The following is a 14,438-nucleotide window of genomic DNA, read 5'->3' as shown; positions in this document are numbered from 1 at the left end:
AAATTCAAAAACATAATGCAAGAAGCCAATAGTGAGATTGACCGATAGATTTGTTCAGTTTTAATCTAGCAACGTGGTTTTATTAACCAAGACAATTTCTGATCTCAAGGAGAATACCACCCACAAGCTGGAGAAACTAATGTCTATGCCAAATATGGCATACTCTTCTACACTGTAAAACAGTCATGGTACAGCTGACTTACTCTCAAACTTTGTGATATTAAGCTATTTGAAAATATCTTTTGTAAGTTAAGTCTAAATGGGGAAGCAGTCAAAGTTATTAAAGCATGTGCCAAATGAAGTTTTGATATCCCAGGAACTTTCTGTGATATCAAGACTTAAAATTCTCTTGGTAGAGACAAGAAGTTTGTGTGGTAGTTAGCCACACGACAGAGGAAGGCAAAAATAGCATCTTTCAAAGAGAAGTAACATTTCTGAAACGACAATCTACTGCTAGTTCTTCCACGACAACCTTCATGAGAGACCAGTTAAAATGCCTGAGAAATTATTAACTGCACATTTGCTTTAAGAGTCAAAATGCAGTTTGCAAATGTCTCATATTAAATCATAAAATATATATATAGTCATTCATTATCTTATGTAAGAAACCCAGCCCCAACAACAACAAAAAATCTTCCTGGGAACTTCAAACCAGAGAAAATAATCCATATTTTGTTAAAACACATACCCTACATACACAGACAGACACACACAGAAACACAGACTTCATTATGAATTTTAGGAATCTGAAGAATATACAAAGGATATGGAATATCTCTTCACCAAGATCATGATCTATAGAACATGACCCACCAGATTCAAGGTACTTTATTATACTGTTAATATCTAATTAATCTAGGTAGTGGCATATTTATAATCTTGTTACCATATTTAAAAATACATATATCTCCCTTATGGGCCTCCCTCATAGCTCAGTTGGTAAAGAATCCACCTGCAGTGCAGGAGACCCTGGTTCAATTCCTAGGAAGGGAAGATCTGTTGGAGAAGGGATAGACTATCCACTCCAGTATTCTGGCCTGGAGAATTCTATGGACTGTATAGTCCATGGGGTCGCAGAGAGCTCGACACAACTGAGCGACTTTCACTTTCACACTTTTCATATCTCCCTTTTGGGCTTCCCTGGTAGCTCAGATGGTAAAGAATCCACTTGCAGTGCAGAAGACCTGGTTTCAATCCCTGGGTTGGGAAGATCCCCTGGAGGAGGGCATGGCAACCCACTCCAGTATTCTTGTCTGGAGCATCCCCAAGCACAGAGGAGCCTGGCAGACTACAGTCCATGTGGTCACAAAGAGTCGGACATGATAGCAACTAAGCACACAAAGCACATCTCCCTTTTATACTCCTTAAGTTACATGACAAACTTACTTCATTTTTGTTTAACATTGTTACTTAATCTGCAAGAATTTAAAAAATGTTTAGTACACAAAGGTTTTTATTTAATATTATGTACTTGCATCTATTCTAAACAACAAGATCATGATTTAAACTTATGAGGTTAATTCAGTGCTCTGTGGTGATCTAAATGAGAAGGAAATAAAAAAAAAAGAGGAGATATATATGTGTAACTGATTCACTTTGCTGTATAGTAGAAACTAACACAACATTGTAAATCAACTATGTTGTTGTTGATATTTAACTACTAAGTCATGTCTGAGTCTTTGCAACCCCATGGACTATAGCCTGTCAGGTTCCTCTGTCCATGGGATTTTCCAGGCAAAAATACTGGAGTGGGTTGCTATTTCCTTCTCCAGGGGATCTTCCCAACCAAGGGATCAAACCTGAGCCTCCTGCATTGGCAGGAGGATTCTTTACCACTGAGCCACTATACTGCAATCAATACAAATTAATTTTAAAAATAAATAAATTTATGAGATTAAATTTTAACATTTTTCACATCTGTTTGTAACTTCTTATGTCATTAATATATAATACTTTCTTTCAAGCTTCTAACAATAACCTGTAAGTGATCCTTACCACTATTAAGTGCTTACACATTAGTTGCCTATTTGCTGCCATAACAAATTAACACAAATTTAGTGGCTTAAAACAATACAAATTTATCTTAAGAGTTCTGCAGCTGAGAAGAATAACACAGATGTCACTGGGATAATAGCTCTAGCAGAGAACCCATTTCTGTGCTTTTGACAGCTTCAAGAGTTACCCACATTCTTTGGCTTGTGGCCCCTTCCATCTCCAAAGCTAGCAATACCTGGTAAAGTCTTTTTCTCACTTCCTATCATTCTGAAAATTGATTCCCTCTTCCACTTACTGAAACATACACATTACCAAATGTAAAATGAGATAGCCAGTGGAAATTTGCTGTTTGACACAGGGAGCTCAAACCGAGTGCTTTGTAACAACCTAGAGGGATGGATGGAACCAGAGATGGGAGAGAGGTTCAAGAGGGAGAGGACATATGTATATCAATGGCTGATTCATGTTGATGTATGGCAGAAACCAACATAGTATTAGAAAATATTTATCCTCCAATCAAAATAAATTAAAAAAAAAACAACAACACATTGGGCCCACTCAGATCACTTGGCATGACCTCCCTGCTTGAAGGTCAGCTGATTAGCAATCTTGTTTTCATGTGCAACCTTAATTCACCTTTCCCATTTCAAGTATCATATTTACAGGTTGCAGAAGTTAGACCCAGGACACTTGGTGGGGAACCACTATTCTGCTTACTAGAGTCAGCCACAAACTCCTCCTTCGCATGCTGTCAATCAGTATCTGTCTTTAGGTGTTTCTACTTAGGACTTCCCTGGTGGTGTAGCAGTAAAGAATCTGCCTGCTACTGCAGGGAACACTGGTTCCTGCTACTGCAGGTTCAGTCCCTGGTCCAGGAAGATCCCACATGCTGCAGGGCAACCATGCCTCTGCGCCACAGCTGCTAAGCTTGTGTGCCGCAACTACTGAAGGTCACGTGCTTAGAGCCCATGCTCCACAAGAGAAGCCACGCAACGAGAAGCTTGCGCACCGCAACTAGAGAGCAGCCCTCACCTGCCGCAACTAGAGAAAAGCCTGCACAGCAATGAATGCTCAGCACAGCCAGAAATAAGTTAATAAAAAATTGTAAAAGGCATTTCTCTTTAAAGAATGTTTACTAAAGTCTTCAAATAATAGCAAAAGAGTAGATGGTTTGTTTATAGAAAATCAAGGATGAAAGCCTTAAGTGACTCAATTAAGACCTTCAACATAACTTATCATTTCAGAAATGTTAATAGAACACAATGAACAAATTTGAAATCATGAAACTAGTATGATCTAACAGGTGCCATTCCTACCTTCTCTCAAAAAGAAGCAATTCCCTGGCTTCCATAAAAGCATCTGCTTGATGCCTGCCACATGCCTCTCATCTGTCTCCTTTATAAACGCCCAAGGATTCACCTTTTAAATTAAGCCTTCTATCAGTAGCCTGATATAAATACACACGGTTACAACATCCCCACAGTCTTTTGTTCGTGACTCTGCCAAGCATAGTTATTAAGACTGATGTCATTTGTGCAGTAGCTGCTTAATGACCTATATTGAAAAATTAATCAAGTAACAGAACTTTGCTTTTAAGAAAAATAAAACATGAATTTTTCTCACCTAAGTTATACTCTAAGCTCCTTGATGGTCGGAACATGTTTGTCTTAGTGTATATCACAGGTTCCAGCACATAGCACGGATCCAAAAAATAATTGTTCGAAGAATAAATGAAGACGTATTAACATGTACCTTAAGCCTTCTACCATTTTTGTCCTTACTTGCCTAACACAATCTCCTAGAACTCGCATTATATAAATTTTGCTTTAGTTAAAAATCCAACATTCAGTCATAATTTAGAAATATTTACTGAGTGCCAACTATGTGTCAGGCTTGTCAGAGTCCTTATTAATACCGTGGCAGTTTAGTTCCTGCCTTCATGTCTATAATTTGTGGTCTTTCAGAATTTTCCACCTTAGTTGATGTTGATATCTATTTGATGCTGATATCTGTTCCAAGAATTATTTCTCAATCATCTCAAGCAGAAACGACCTGTCTTTTCCAGTCCTCAATATTGCCTATTCAATTCACCATTTACACTGCCTCACACAGAAATTATTTATATGAACATCTCATCTCTCCCAGTGCAATTTCTTATAAAGCCCCTCGTAAGTTATTGTACACACACAATAGTTGGACACATGTTTTTCCCTTAAAAGTATAACCTCTACAAAAACTTAGGAAGGATATTTTCTCATTTTCATTGACATAGTTATTTTATTTTTATTAACAGTGAAATATTTATGAATTTTGGCCAATAGAAAATATTTAGACTGTGTGATTATAAAGAAAAACTACAGTACTGTGGGTGAATGTACAGTCATTACTTATGTGCAGATAGATAATATTTATTTCAATCATCCCTATATACCAAAGAAACTACAATACACAAATTTCTCCTCCAAGGGCCAACCACTGCAATCTGTCTATACTAATTTATGTCTTTGGGCTTCCCTGTGGTAAAGAACCCACCTGCCAAGCTGGATACGCGAGTTCAATCCCTGGGTCAGGAACATCCCCTGGAGAAGGAAATGGCAACCCACTCCAGTATTCTTGCCTGGGAAATCCCATGGACAGAGAAGCCTGGCGGGCTGTAGCCCATAGGGAAGCCCCAGTACTTTGGCCACCTAATGCAGGGAGCCGACTCATTGGAAAAGACCCTAATGTTGGGTAAGATCAAAGACAACAGGAGAAGGGGGAAGCAAAGGATATGATGTTTAGATAGCATCACCAACTCAATGGACAGGAATAACTCTGGAAGGCAGTAAAGGCCAGAGGAAAGTGCTGTGTTGCAGTCCATGGGGTCAAAGAGCGTGACACGACTTAGTGACTGAACAACAACAATGATGTCTTTGCATTGGCTGACATTTGGAGCAATTGTGATATTACCAAGAGATTTATCCTATTATACCTTCCATCACAAGGAAAGTGAGAGAAAGCCAGTGCAAGATATACAATTAAAGATAGAATTCAAAATAAAATTCAAAAACTATATTTTATATGCCAATTTATGTTTTTCTATAAAGTAAATGGAGATTTGTAATATTTTGTGTCATTAATACAACAACAGTACAAAAATTTTGCACATGCATGATAGGAAGGAGTGGCCCTTGGTACAGTATATTTGAGCTTAAAACATTAAGTGACAATAGATGTGTGGGCCAGATTAGGTAGAATGTGCCCAAGAGAATGTGGCCACAGTTGGCAAGTGAACTAAGACTTGATCTGGAAATAATCATCACCTCTCACTCCTAAACCTTTCTAATAAGTAACACCATCTCCTCAAGAAAGGGTACTGATGCAGACCTATGGAGTATGGTCAGTTCTTCAAAAAGTGTCTTGCCAACTAACATTTTTAAAATGCTCCCCAAACCTTCTGAAATAAACAAGCCTGCCAAATACAATAAAAACAAGTTGATATGCTACAGTAAAACAAGTGGATAAGCAATAAAGTACATGAAAAACATTTCACATTATGCATAGGAGAAAACAATTTCAATGGTAAACAAAAATCAAATGCTGTCTCAGTTAAGTTTTCAAAACATCTAATGTACCCTTTAGGCTTGAGGCAATTTGTATCCAGAAAAATGAATACTGTCTGATAAGGATCAGTAAAATCTCAAATTTATTTTTAAAGTTAACTATTTCCAAGTTTGAAAATTCCTTCTATTTTATTTCATTTATACTTAATCCCCTGGAGAATGGCAACCCACTCCAGTATTCTTGCCTGGAGAACTCCATGGACAGAGCAGCCTGGTGGGCTACAGTCCATGGGGTCAGAAAAAGTTGGACACGACTGAGTGGCTAACATATGAAACCTACATAAAGGAAGAAAATGCCTTAACTTTTACACTGCCTCTCGATTCCCTGAGCTGCCTTTTGTAAGAGTCACTGTAATTGTAATATCATTGCTATAAGCAAAGGAAAATCAATAGCAGATTCAAGTCATAATTTCATACATTAACCATGAAACCAGATTTTAGAAAAACAAAGATGGAATTAAAAATAATTAGTTATATATGGATTCCCTGATAGCTCAGATGGTAAAGAATTCTTCTACAGTACAGGAGACCTGGGTTTGATTCCTAGATTGGAAATAACCCCTGGAGGAGGGCATGGCAACCCACTCGAGCATTCTTGCCTGGAGATTATCATAGACAGAGGAGCCTGGTGGGGCTACAGTCCATAGGGTCACAAAGAGTCAGACACTTCTGAACAACTAACACATCAACAAATGGATTATTTTACTAACTCGCCAAGAATCAATCATTGGTGATTTGGAAGGAACTGAGTCAATCCACATTCACCTAGAATTAATCCCAGGAATCACTCTTTTTGAATGCTTTCCAGAGAAGCCCTGAGTAGCCAGGCTGGGCTCTTGCTAGTCGAGATCACATAGAATGTAAAGGGTTTAAATGTTGAAGAAGTGGAAACTTCTCTTTGTATCCTATCCTGCCACAGCACAGAAAGAGAGCCCCGTCTATGATAGTCTTATAGAATGCAGGATCTAGAACAACATTCTGCAAGGAATGTGCAGGAAACATGCACAGCTCCTCTTCATGCTATCACCAGTGAAATGACCACTGACAGAGGAATGGATAAAGAAGTGGTGGTACATACAGATACAACAGAATACTGCTCAGCCATTAAAAAGAATGAAATGATGCAGCAACATGGATGGACACTGAAATTGTCATACTGCGTGATGCAAGTCAGAGAAAGACAAATACATAACATTGCTAATATGTAGAATGTAAAAACTAAAAAAAGACACAAATGAATTCATTCACAAGGACAGAAACAAACCCATATGAACTTATGGTTACTGGGGGGAAGGAGGGATAGTTAGGGAGTTTGGGATTGACATATACACATTACTATATTTAAAATAACTATCCAACAAGGACCTACAGTATTCAAAAATGGAGATGGGATAAGAGAATGATATAGCTGAGATGAGCCTGGCTGTGTGCTGATAATTCTTAAATCTAATTGATAGATTCATGAGGATTTATTACAGTACTCCTTCTAATTTGTGTATGTTTGAAATTTTCCATAATAATAAAGTTTTTAAAAATTGTATTACTACATGTACAGGCATTGTATCAATACTGAGGAAATCAAGGCCCTTATTTTGCATTCTCCATTTTTTCAAAATTTAGCATTCAGATATAACAGTGTTTTTCATTAAAAAGATAATATGTGGTATCCCTATATACTAAAATAATTTCTTAGGTTACCAGAATATTCATCAATTAAAAATTACAATTAAGTTTTAACTATATCTATAAAATCATTTGGCCTCCTAAAGAGAAAAATCAAGTATTACTAGAAGCTTAGTTTATCTTATGTAGAATTATCACTTGATAATTCTACATAAGATAAAACAGGTGCTATTTGATGAAGTATTTTATGCCATAACTATGTAAAATCTTGTATACTTAAATATTTTAATAAAATAAGTAAAACAATTTTTAGTGATTATATATTTATCACAAACCGTATGCTACACAATGTCAATGGGATATTTAGGGGACTAGGATTACTTGATTTTTTCCTCTAAGTTGATGGATACTCAGCAACTTTCTTTTTACTTTAGCACTTCTAAAATTTATTTTAACTAGTCAAACAAAACCTCTCTGTCTTATTAAAGATACTGTTAAGATTAATATAAAGACTTTTCGGTGGAGGATGTTGAAGTGATTCTGATGCCAAATCACCATTTTTAAGGATGCTAAATGCCAGGACTAAACCTGCAGGGATCCCTTGACACATTCTGAAAACACGAACCCTGGCTTTTTAATAACTTTTCATCTCATATTGAAAATCTGGTATAAATAAGGAAGCACATTCTGCCATTTTTAGAATTAAAAAAACACCACAAAAGAAAAAAACTATGAATGAGAGTTAGGACTGTCAGTAAGCAAAATTTCCTGAGTGAGCACCATATGCTATAAAAAAATACTAAGGATCCCATATTCCAATCACTAATAAGAAATAATCAACAAATAGTTGCTTTCTTAAAATTCTGTTAAAGACACAGTTCAAAGAGCGGTACAATAAGATAGTGTAAATGGGATGGGTGTGGTGTCTCAGCACCTACATGAAATTGCCTATTTGTTAATTTGTTGTCCCTTTCAAGAGAACAGTTTCATTCATAACAAATATAAGACAAAATAACTTCAAAAATTTAAAAATCACCATCTGAATCCATCAACTTGCCAAAACCAAACTTGGGAGCACTCAATTTTTGTTTGCTTTGCTTAATAATCTAGATATATTTCTTGTAGATTTTGAAGGAATAGGCAAAAAATTATAAACTGTATGATTTTTACATAATACATATACACACACATAATGCACACTGTAGTGGGTGCACAGGAAAATAACCACTATCCTGACCACCAAGAGCCTGGTTTTGATTTGTACAGCACTAATATTACCAATTCAATAAAAATCTAATTATATATAATGCTTTATTCAAAATATCTGCAGAAATATTGATTGGGTTTACTAATATTTTGTATATTAAATTATTTTTAAATTTCTAATTAATATATGCATCCTAAGAGAAGGCAATGGCACCCTACTCCAGTACTTTTGCCTGGAAAATCCCATGGATGGAGGAGCCTGGTAGGCTGCAGTCCATGGGGTCGCTAAGAGTCGGACACGACTGAGTGACTTCACTTTCACCCTTCACTTTCATGCGTTGGAGAAGGAAATGGCAACCCACTCCAGTGTTCTTGCCTGGAGAATCCCAGGGACGGGGGAGCCTGGTGGGCTGCCGTCTTTGGGGTAGCACAGAGTCAGACACGACTGAAGTGACTTAGCAGCAGCAGCAGCATTTGTATGTTCTTCTGCATAAATTCTACTCTGTATTTTATGGTGTACTTGTTATTGCCTAAATTCTCAAAATAATTGGATTTTACATATTTAGAAATTCAACATTTAGGGCAAAGGAACACTTCCTTAGTAGCCTGTCTTATTTATGTTTAGCTTTAAATAAAACAAACAATATACATTTAGGTTTATACACTAGATCTATTAGCCTACCAGAAAGATTTATTGTCAATTTCTTTTCATAATTTCTTGCATAAACTACCTATAAGGTATTTAAACTATTATAATATGAATGTAAGTCAGTGATCAGCAAACTATTAGTGAGTCAGATCTGGTTTTGTGGCCTATTTTTCTTCAATCTATAAGCAGAGAATTATTTTTATATTTTTAAGGGGTTTTAAAATAATGGAAAAGAACATGAGGCAAAGATTGTATGTGACCCATGAAATCTAAACTGTTTATAGTCTGTTTCTTTATTGAGTACATTTGATGACTACTAGTATAAATAATTTCCTATCATTCTTTAAAATTAAAAACCTTATTTAGTCAACTCTCAGAATTTATTTACTGTATAAAGCAAGGCAATCCCCTAGAGAAGGGAATAGCTACCCACTCCAGTACTCTTGCCTGGAGAATCCCATGGACAGAGGAGCCTGGTGGGCTACGGTCCATGGGGCCACATAGAACTGGACGCGACTGAGCACGCGCACACACACAAAGCAACGCAAACTGCAGGCAAACGGCAGGCACAGATGCATCTACCAAGTCATATTTCTTACCCTCACCACACACAAAGGACCCTAACTTGACCCATGCATCACAGATACCCAGCAGGTGCTACACAAGAGGTCTCACACTGACTTAGTTGTCTTTAAAATGGCCTCCTCCTCCTCCTTGCTTCTCCTGCTCAGAGTTCCTGCCTCCAGCTGCCAGGGGGGACAGCCAGCCAGCAGCAGGAGGGGAGCAAGAGAACTGAAGGAGAGCCAGTTTCCCCAAAATTGGACTTCTCAGAACCTTTAATATGCTAATGTGCATTGTGAATCTCCAAGAGGGGGATATGATATGCAGCATTCTTGAATACTTCTATTGACAGGGAGCCCACTACCTCATAAGCTGCAGTGAGAAGAGGAGTTTGTTATTTTAAACAAAGGCTGAAGAAACTGTAGAATTAGCAGACATAGAAAAAGTGGAGAAGGTAGAGGATGGAGTTGCAGACTCTACAGGAGGCTCTTAAAGTGGAAATTCAGGTTCACCAGAAACTGGTTGCTCAAATGAAGCAGGATCCGCAGAATGCTGATTTAAAGAAAAAGCTTCATGAACTCCAAGCCAAAATCACAGCTTTGAGTGAGAAACAGTGATCATGTATGGATGTGAGAGATGGACTACAAAGAAAGCTGAGTGCCGAAGAATTGATGCTTTTGAACTGTGGTGTTGGAGAAGACTCTTGAGAGTCCCTTGGACTGCAAGGAGATCCAACCAGTCCATTCTAAAGGAAATCAGTCCTGAATATTCATTGGAAGGACTGATGTTGAAGCTGAAACTCCAATACTTTGGCCACCTGATGTGAAGAACTGACTCATTCAAAAAGACCCTGATGCTGGGAAAGATCGAAGGCGGGAGGTGAAGGGGACGACAGAGGATGAGATGGTTGGGTGGCATCACCAACTCAATGGACATGAGTTCGAGTGAGCTCCAGGAGTTGGTGATGGACAGGGAAGCCTGGTATACTGCGGTCCATGGGGTCACAAAGAGTTGAACACGACTGAGCCACTGAACTGAACTGAAGTCATATTAGTTGCTAAGCCCTAATATACTATAATGAGTACTCTATTTTACTCTCAAAATCATCTTAGATGGCACAAGGGCTCTGGTACCCCAAGCTTTCTCCCTTCTTACCTTTTTAAGATCAGTACCCACAAATTATGTTTTCTACTTATATTGCTAAATAATTTTGGAATAAAAGAATCCTTTAAAAAAAAAAAATAAAATAAAATGGCCTCTTGTCACTGAAATTATGATGGACATTTTATGGAGGAGGAACAAGAACTTCTGGAAGGTTAAGTGATTTTTATCTAGAAAAAAATAAATTGTGTGTAAAATGTGCTAATTAACATTTTCACCTTAAGTAACAATCAGATCAGATCAGATCAGTCGCTCAGTCGTGTCCGACTCTTTGCGACCCCATGAATCGCAGCACGCCAGGCCTCCCTGTCCATCACCAACTCCCGGAGTTCACTCAGACTCACGTCCATTGAGTCAGTGATGCCATCCAGCCATCTCATCCTCTGTTGTCCCCTTCTCCTCCTGCCCCCAATCCCTCCCAGCATCAGTCTTTTCCAATGAGTCAGCTCTTCGCATGAGGTGGCCCAAGTACTGGAGTTTCAGCTTTAGCATCATTCCTTCCAAAGAAATCCCAGGGCTGATCTCCTTCAGAATGGACTGGTCGGATCTCCTTGCAGTCCAAGGGACTCTCAAGAGTCTTCTCCAACACCACAGTTCAAAAGCATCAATTCTTCGTAACAATATAGCCCCCTAATTTTGAAATTTTCGACTTTCCCCAAGGGATAAATTCAAGGTAGAGGTGAGAAGCAACTACTGGAATTGAAATATGGAGCATCACCAATTTCTTCCAGTGTTGTATTCTAATTATTTAATTAAAATAATGCCAATCTGAATTGTATTTTATGTAGCAGAATGCAGACATTTAACCACTCAACTCATAATTATAATTATAGACTTGCATTTGAGACAACCGTATCTGGAAAGCCTTTCATTGAGTAAATTGTTTAAAATTTAATGATATGTGGCTCTCAAGTGATTTATTACATTTAAGTAGTCCAACCACAAGTGGCAATAAATAACTTCATGGGGGTGGTGGCCTGCTGCCCACTACTTGTATTGGGGTGTGCCAAAACCAAATAAAAACTGTATTCAAGGTTTTATTTCCAGAACTTGAATATAAATAAATTTTTTGAGCACTGGCTAAATATTATAGTCTTGATTCCCCACATGAATTATATAATGAATGTGAAGGAATGCTTATAAGGAGTGTATCACATCTAAATACTCAGAACAACAAGATTAAACATTTGTCATAAGACTCTAAGAGTAAAAAATACATGCCTATATATTAAAATATATAAATAATCACTGATATATCCATTTCTTCTGAGACTCAATGAGTAGAGTAGAACTAGAGATTACATTTAAAATTTTCTTGTGTTTGAGACTTTCTAACAAAACATGCAAGTGTTTTTAATGCAGTTCTCTTTAATTAACACTGATATTTTACTATTGATTCTTAAAGTTTTTAAAAATGCTGTTATTGGTCTTGAACAGTAATGCACTGCTGCATGGTGTCCATTGTTCTATTTATTTCTTCTACCAAACCATGGGCCAGCTATTTATATCATACATAATCAACATAAATCAACTGCCCCCTCATTTTAATGGTACAAAGATGCCTCCAAATTATATTACTTTAATATCCAAGTGTGTGATGAGAGGACTCATCTCACTGAACAAACTATTGACCAGTTCAGATACTACAGAATTTCAAGTGTTGAGTCACATGATGAGCTCCTTAACAGATGTACAATAGAAACATGATGATAGATTTCGGGGAATTATAATTTAATAAAACCAAAGAAAGAAAGAAAGAAAGAAAGCTGAGGGCCTAAGAATTGATGCTTTTGAACTGTGGTGTTGGAGAAGACTCTTGAGAGTCCCTTGGACTGCAAGGAGATCCAATCAGTCCATCCTAAAGGAGATCAGTCCTGGGTGTTCACTGGAAGGACTGATGAAGCTGAAACTCCAATACTTTGGCCACCTGATGCAAAGAGCTGACTCATTGGAAAAGACCCTGATGTTGGAAAAGATTGAAGGCAGGAGGAGAAGGGGATGACAGAGGCATCACCAACTCAATGGACATGGGTTTGGGTGGACTCCTGGAGTTGGTGATGGACAGGGAGGCCTGGAGTGCTGTGGGTCATGGAGTCACAAAGAGCTGGACACGACTGAGAGACTGAATTGAACTGAAACAAACAAAAACATAAAGAGAAACAGAAAAGGGTTCTTTAACCTCAGTCTGAGAAGCAATACTCCACAGGATATGGTAAGAATATGAGGGAATGTCAAAGGGAGGGGGCAACACAAATAAGTGTGATTAAGATCAACATAGATAATGTATACGTTTCTTAAAGACTAAAATGTTGTTTTGTCATTAATGAGGCAATACAAATGAAGCTAAACTCTGTATACTCTCAAGTTACTGAGAAGCAAAAAGTACCCACTACATAATTAAGCTATCTGGAATCAAGAAGGGTGTCTGGGTTGGTTTACTGGAGCTTTGGCCAAGGTTCAGACTCAAAAATAGCTCTAGGGTCAGCACTCACTCTCAATTTATCGCACTTGGTTCATCTCAGTGACTGTCTTTGCTCTGAGTTAGACAAGCTTTGGGCCAGTTTTCCCCACACTTGTACTTTGCAGCCAATTTGTGTGTCTAGGAAGGCAGTGGCACCCCACTCCAGTACTCTTGCCTGGAAAATCCCATGGACGGAGGAGCCTGGTGGGCTGCAGTCCATGGGATTGCAAAGAGTCGGACACGACTGAGCGACTTCACTTTCACTTTTCCCTTTCATGCATTGGAGAAGGAAATGGCAACCCACTCCAGTGTTCTTGCCTGGAGAATCCCAGGGAGAGGGGAGTCTGGTGGACTGCCGTGTATGGGGTCGCACAGAGTCGGACACGACTGAAGCACTTAGCAGCAGCAGCAGGACAGACATTGGCAGCTTTTTCAAAGGACTGTGCCAAGGGTTTAACATCCTTTCTTGTGGTTTTCGTGAAGGGAAGAAAACCTAAATATGCTCCTAGTCTTGAGAGTCAAGTCTTGACCACACACAGCATCCTTCTGGTGACCTCTGTAACTTCACTTATTCTCCCCACCCCATCCCTCCCACCAGATGCTGGGACTTTATTCACGCCATCTTAGAAGATGGCAAAGGAACAAAAAGATACAGCATGACTCAGGAATGAATGTGTAAAATGACAGGTCTATGTCTAAGAAAATTCCATACTATGTCATGTGGAATATTTTCACTGCCATCAAGAGATGGAAGCTTTACGACGAAAAAATACAGTTCTGATTTTAAATTATCATAACAGTGGGTTTTTTAAAAACTTTTCTTGGGTGTCCTAGATCTCTAAGAATCTAATAAAATTTGTAGACCCTGTTGTAGGAATATGCACCAACAGATTCAGGACTTTCTAGGTCATTTGACAGAGTTAATGGATCACCTGAAGTAAGGTCAACAATCGCGATTTAAGAAACTCTGATCTAATTCAATCCTTTAATTGTATAAAGAGTACAATTAAGCTCTAAGGAGATAATATTTTTTGCCTAACACAACATAGCAAGTTAGCAGCAAAGACATACAAGTTTTTGTACTCCAAATCTAATGCCCTGAAGAGACTCATAAATTAATTCTTTTGATAACAAAGACTTCAAAGCAAACCACAGGAAGCTACTGATAAAGAAGAGAAAT

The 14,438-nt window shown here is 38.1% G+C and overlaps 1 protein-coding gene across 17 annotated transcripts in view; it reads right to left on the bottom strand.

The window, feature by feature from the left end:
• CRPPA (CDP-L-ribitol pyrophosphorylase A) overlaps positions 1-14,438 on the bottom strand; it is a 388,463-nt gene that overhangs the window by 50,137 nt on the left and 323,888 nt on the right. The window lies entirely within an intron of this gene.

The sequence above is a fragment of the Bos grunniens genome, chromosome 4 (genome assembly GCF_055505025.1).
Source record: "Bos grunniens cultivar Pamir isolate PY7600 chromosome 4, Bosgru_T2T1.0, whole genome shotgun sequence".
NCBI classification, from domain to species: Eukaryota; Metazoa; Chordata; class Mammalia; order Artiodactyla; family Bovidae; genus Bos; species Bos grunniens.
Note: the sequence above shows the minus strand (reverse complement) of the source record. Positions and strands in the feature narration are given on the sequence as shown.